The 6,801-nt window shown below is 31.4% G+C and overlaps 1 long non-coding RNA gene across 1 annotated transcript; it reads right to left on the minus strand.

Annotated features, from left to right (window-relative positions):
• Positions 1-696: 696 nt before the first annotated feature.
• LOC114924499 (uncharacterized) lies at positions 697-2,793 on the minus strand. The gene is made up of 3 exons (XR_003811876.2): positions 2,383-2,793; positions 2,157-2,245; positions 697-2,055 (listed from the first exon to the last, which is right to left on the minus strand). It is a non-coding gene; the product is annotated as an uncharacterized lncRNA (long non-coding RNA).
• Positions 2,794-6,801: the final 4,008 nt, after the last annotated feature.

Consider the following 6,801-nt stretch of genomic DNA (forward strand, 5'->3'; position numbering starts at 1 on the left):
TTGCGATTTTGAAATGAAACTTGATATGAGTAAGGCGTATTATAGGGTGGAATGGAGCTTTGTGTGGTTCGTGATGAAAAAGTTGGGTTTTTGTGACAAATGGATAGAGTGGATGAAAGACTGTGTCTAGTATTTCTTATTCTGTTATTGTGGATGGTTTTTCTAATGGTTATTTCAAACTAACAAGAGGGATCCGTCAAGGAGATCCCCTCTCCCCTACCTTTTTCTTATTTGTGCAGAAGGACTTTCATATCTGCTCCACAAAAGAGAATAGGATAACTTGTTTTAAAGGCTTCGATTGAACAGTAAATGTCCTATCATCAACCATCTTCTATTTGTTGACAATTATCTGCTATTTTGCAAAGCAAACCAGCACAGTTTGCGAGAATTTAATTAATACCCTACAGCTATATGGTGGTGTTAGTGGTCAGGTGATCAATCTAAACAAGTCGGAGGTATGTTTTAGTAAGAAGACTCCTCAGCAGACTAAACAAGATCTGGCCAACATCTTAGAAATTTCAAATATTAGAGCATAGAACAAGTACCTTAGACTTCCATCAATAATTACAAAGCCCAAACAGAAAACCTTAGCATATGTGAAAGATAGAGTTTCTAAAAGGTTAATATATTGGAAGAGGTTCTTCCTGTCAATGAGTAGGAGAGAGGTTCTCATCAAAGCAGTTGAAACAGTTATACCAATATACTTTTTAAGTTGTTTTAAGTTATTAGAGTCTGTAATTGATGAATTACATAGTATGATGATATTTTTTGTGGGTATAGAGGCAAAATGAAAAAAAAAGATGCACTAGGTTTAAAAGCATTCAACTTGGCCATACTCAGGGATGAAGACTTCTAACCATAGTTAGCAAAACCGGACCGAACCGGCCGCTTCGACCGAAAAATTGGTGAACCGGACTTAATACCGGTCCAGTCCAAATCTTCGGACCGCCTAAGATATTGAACCGGTAAAAACCGGACCAAACCGGTCGGGTTTGAAGGGGGAGCCTACCCGTTGTGGAAGAACACCATACTCCATATGCTCTCCAATGCTGCCAAGTGTCCAGCCTTGTAAATTTTTGGAAAATTTTTCTAAATGTCTAACACAAGGTTCGAACTCCCTTATTCAAGGATGTAAGGAGGAAAGTTGTGCCACCAAGCTGACACACGACTTGTTATTACATACACATATTATAATACATATACCAAGTTTTTATTTTATTTATATTCAACTTATTTTAATTTTAAAGCCACTCATTTTTAAATCAATTATATTTTATTTAACTATAAATTTTATTAAATATATACAAATTAAAAATATAAACAAAAAAATTATTAATCATAATTTATTTTTTCTTTTCATGATTATATGATATCTATTAATATTATTTTTTCAATAAATACTTTTAGTATATAATAATAGGTAAAGACTCACATGCAGTTGTCTTCATATGAAATTGATAGTTAAAAATCCTTAGATGATATATAGTCAAACTTATCAAATAGGTAAAGACTCACATGCAGTTGTCTTCATATGAAGTTGATAGTTAAAAATCCTTAGATGATATGTAGTCAAACTTATCAAATCATCTAATGGTTATTAAATATCAACTTCACATGAAAACAACTGTATGTGAATTTTTACCTATAATAATATAATAATAAAATAAATATATATACCCGGTTAACCGGTTCAACCATTGATCCACCGGTTGAACTAATAATCCAATAATCTGACCGGTTCGATTATTGGTTCGGTTCTGACAACTATGCTTCTAACCAAGCAACATACTTTATTCTATAAGATTTTTAAGAATAAGTATTTTAGGCTTACCTTATTCCTGGATGCTAAAACTGGAGTTTGCCCTTCATGAGCGTAGTGAAGTCTTCTAGAAGGGAAGAAGGTCTTGGAGAAAGGAGTGAGATAGATAGTGAAAAAAAGAGGATTGGTGAAGCTTTGGGATGATCTCTGGTTTGGCATTGTTGCTCCATTTCGACTGCCCCGAACTGATGACTGAGCTCAGAATCTTCTCTGCGTGAGACAACTACTGGATGAGCCTGGTGTTTGGAACCAACAATTGATTAGAAGCAACTTCAACCAGAATATTGCTAATCAAATCTATTAAATTACTATAGAAGAAAATAAAAAACTAGCTAACCTGGATTCACCATAACTCTAGCCATTTCACAGTAAATTCAAGCTACTCTATAGCCTGTCACTTCTTTCACCCATCAATAGAGTACTTCCCTGCTAAATTCAGAGAAGTAGGAATTTGGAAAGTTGTTTGGGAACTCGGATGTCAACCAAAAATCAGAAGTTTCACTTGGAAATTCGTTCATAATGGACTAGCAGTGAAATCAAAGCTTCATGAAAGAATACCTCACCTAGATGAAGTGTGCTCCCGTTGTTCCTCGGACACAGAGACGATACTTCATGTGCTAGTGTACTGTCCAGAAATGTAAGGCAGGTAAAACTCTTCCCCATTGCAAGCTCACTCCCCAGAAACACTCAACTCAAACCTTAGTAATGGTGGATTGAGCTTGTGGAGACACTGATGAAGAAATCCGAGTTTAAAGATAACCTTGCTCGGGTAAACTATCTACTTTGGGGACTGTGGTTGGACAGAAACGCTATTGTGTTTGAAGGAAAATTTTGGCCTAAGTTTTACAATTTGCAGCTGAATTTACAAGGCACCACTGTCGATAACGAAGAAGAGGACACATCCCTCTTTTAATTTCTCCAACATCTACTTGATTCTTTCTTTCTCTTTTCCTTTAGCATGTAATTCTTTTTCAATTAGGAAATTTCCATATTATTCTTATGCGTTTGTTCTGGACAATATCAATGCAATAACTAATATCTTTGCCAAAATAATGTAGGATGCTTAACGGGTATTTTTTATTTATTTAATTTTTCTTAAAACAATATCATTACACTTTAATTATTCATCACCTTTTGCTTTTTTCAATTTGTCTTTTCCCTAATTGTCTCTGCCTAATATTGGAAATTTCTACCTTTTTTTGTCAAATAACACATATGTTTATTTTTTTAATAAAAAAAATATGAAATAGGATTCAAACTCCCCCCCCCCCCCCCCCTTCATATATTCAATGAGAAACTCAGTTACTCTACTGCATCTCATTTTATTGCCATGTTAAAGGCTAACTAATTCAATGTAAATTATCACTTTTTCCCTTTTCGTATTTATGTTTTTATATTACTTAATTAATATTTTTGTAAATAATATAATATGATAGTAATTATAAGCATATATTACTATAATTGGATATATTTTATAAATCTTTAAATTAACCAATGATAGAAATTAAAAGAAAATTACAATATTGATTACATTATTTTTTTTTCTAATATTTCTAATGTTTTATTGCAAGTTTAATCATGAGCTATGATTACTGGTTTCATAAAAGAAAAAAAATTAAAATAAATACTCCTTTCATCAAAATTGTTAAAAATTAATATCTTAAGTGCTAGTGAATTATGTTGACGAGACCTAGTTAATCAAAAAATATAAATAAATAAGGAATATATATTTTAAAGAAGACCAATAAAATTAAATTCACAAATAATAATAGAATAAAGGTAATTGTTCAAAACACCAATGATATAAGATGATAATATCTTTCCTATTCTCAATCGATTCTCGAACCTAAAATTTGTATCGCATACCTTTTTTCATTTTAGCATTCAATCAGTTATTTTATTTTTTATTGAAATATTAATTAGTGATGAATCTGAATCTCATAACACAATTCTCTTCAAAGACGATAGATATCATTCTCATCATTTGATCGCTTCCGGGTTGTACTGTTTCGGGTGAAGATGTTGCAACGTACTCATTAACGAAATAATAAGACTGAGTGCAAACATCGCCACATTGTTAAAATGGGAATTTCTATGCTTTCTAAAGCTAGCATTCCAATTAAAGATTGAGATGATTCTTTCTTGTCAATCACATTTCTTATAAATAGGCTCTCCTCACCCAATACCTCAAACAAATTCCCATATGAGTTACTAACATAAATAGATTTTTTTTTTTTTTTGTCGACAATATTCACCATTTTGATAGGCAAAAGACTAATTTATCTTGGATCTAAACTCCATTTAAGAGTTTATTACTGGCCAATGAATTGCTACATACACAAGACAGAATTCTAACCTCCAACACTTATTTAAGTGGACGAGTGAGCTAACCATTTGACCAACTTAAATTAGTTTATTACGTAAATATATTGCACCTTCTACTAACAATATTTCTGATTGTGTCTCATATACACTTGTTCCTTTAAACATTCAATCTCTTACACAGACAATAAACCTTTCAGAAACACCCTCTTCTTCTTTCTCTCCTCAGCCTTCAATTTTTCACACCAATTTTTCAACCAATGATCCTTCACCTATTCCATTCCAATTTCTAGAATAGAAATCCAATTGCCCCTACAACAAGCAACGTCTAACCAACTCTCTATGATCACAAGATCCAAGTCTGGGATTGCTAAACCTTGAATTATGTATACTATGCTGACCGCACCTAATCTTGATCCTTAATTTCTTCAAACCATTACTATTTCTATCAAACAGAAAATTGAATTACCTCATTGGAAGTCTGCACTGCAATCTGAATTACAAGCTTTGCATTGAAACAAAACCTAGAGCATTGTCCATGCTCCCTCAAATTCACCTATCATTGGATTCAAATGGGTCTTTTCCATCAAGAGAAGTCCAACCGGTTTTGTTAAGATATAAAGCACGACTGGTTGCCTTAGAAAATTATCAAATAGAAAGAGTTGATTTTACAAAGGTGTTCGGCCCTGTAATCAAAACTCCAACTATTTGTGTCATACACAGTCTTATTCTCTCATCTAAATGACCAATTTTACAATATGATTTTAATAATGATTTCCTAAATGGAAAGCTCCTAAATGAAAAGCTTATTGAAACTGTTTATATGAAATAGCCTCTAGGTTTAAATGGAGATGCTAATTAAGTTTGTCACTTGCATAAATTTATTTATGGCCTGAAACAAGCTTCTAGAGCTTGGTATGTGACTCTTTCAGCAACCTTAGCACCTTTGGCTTCAAAAGAACAAAGTCTTATCCATTTTCGTTTCTCAAACACTCATCTAATTCTACAATCTATGTTTTAGTTTATATCGATGAGATCTTGGACTCTTGGTCACTAGAAATGATCCTTTAATTTGGTTATCTCTTCCTATGTCACTCAATTACATAACATTGTTCGTTCCTCTCAAAAGCCTTGACAATTTTAACTATTTTTTGGGTGTTGAGGCCAGACAGCTTCCTTAAAGGCATATCATTTATCTCAAAGCAAATATGTTGTTGCTCTCTTGCAAAAGACAGGAATGTTTCATGCCAAACATGTCCCTACTCCTATGATTATATCTGAGAAATTAAGTTAAAATGGTGTAGCATCCTTCTCTGACCCTACTCATTATAGGGCTATGGTTGGTGCTTTACATTATTGCACTCTAACCACACCAGAAATATGCTTTTCTATGAATAAAGTAGCACAATATATGCATAATCCCTTATATACTCATTGGAAGGCAATTAAACACATTCTAAGATATCTTGCTGGTATTATTGACCATGATCTCTTATTTCATCCATCTAATGAACTTCGATTTTTTTTTTCTTTTTCAAATGCTGCTAGGCATTCGATCTTGATGATAGTTGCTCAACCTTGGGCTATTGTGTATACCTTGGATGAAATTTAGTTGATGATAGTTGCACATCTCTGGAGTTAATCAAGTGGCTAATCTCTACGCTAAACCACTGTCATTACCAATTTTTACTATATTTAAGGACAAACTTAAGGTCACATCTAAAGTATCTTTAAATTTGAAGAAGAATGATAGAAGTGAACCCTCAAACTAATAACAAAAACAGTTAAAAGTTGTTATTAGTAAAAGTTCAGTTCTCTATACCTATATAAAAGCAGAGCCATGCTATTGTAATATACTATGTGACACAATATTTTTTGCAATATAAGTTAATATTCAGTTTCTGATTTCTCTCACAATCACTCCAAGATTTTGTTCATCTCTTTCATCTTCGTTAGCCACATTTCAATATCCCTTTCACAAAGTTATGTTGGTCCACTATATGCGAAGAGTGAAGGCATATATTTTTTTCCTTTTCCTATTCATATAATAAATTCTTAACATATATTATGATCCTTATTAGTTATTACATCAATTGATTCATTTTTCCTTTTTTGGCTGTGAATATATATGTTGTATCCGTCCATCAATACATACATATATATATATTACTAATTTGATCGTTAAAATATATCATATACTATTTTCTGTTACAAATAAAACAATTTTTTAAATTGATAAACTCCCTTCCTTTTTATTTCCTTTTACTTTTTTAAGTCTCTCATTTTTTCTCTCACTTCTTTATCTTTTTCATTATTCTTCTCACTCTATTATTATTAATCACTTCCTTAAGATTCGATTTTAGTATGATATGATATAATATATTATTTTTTATAAATGTAATTAGTAAAACAAAATCAATTTTAGAGTAGTTAGAATTGTCGAAATAAACTGTTGTAAATACCATTGTTTTTAGTACGTCATCTGCAATAATTCACTTTATATATATATATATATATATATATATATATATATATATATATATATATATAATAATTATTATAGTGGTTATATAATTTTAATAATATTTAAAAAATATTATTAAAATTAAAATAATATTTTAAATATTTCAAAAATATTTTAATTTAGAAAATAAGCTCAA

Source organism: Arachis hypogaea, chromosome 9, assembly GCF_003086295.3.
Source record: "Arachis hypogaea cultivar Tifrunner chromosome 9, arahy.Tifrunner.gnm2.J5K5, whole genome shotgun sequence".
In the NCBI taxonomy this organism is placed as follows: domain Eukaryota; kingdom Viridiplantae; phylum Streptophyta; class Magnoliopsida; order Fabales; family Fabaceae; genus Arachis; species Arachis hypogaea.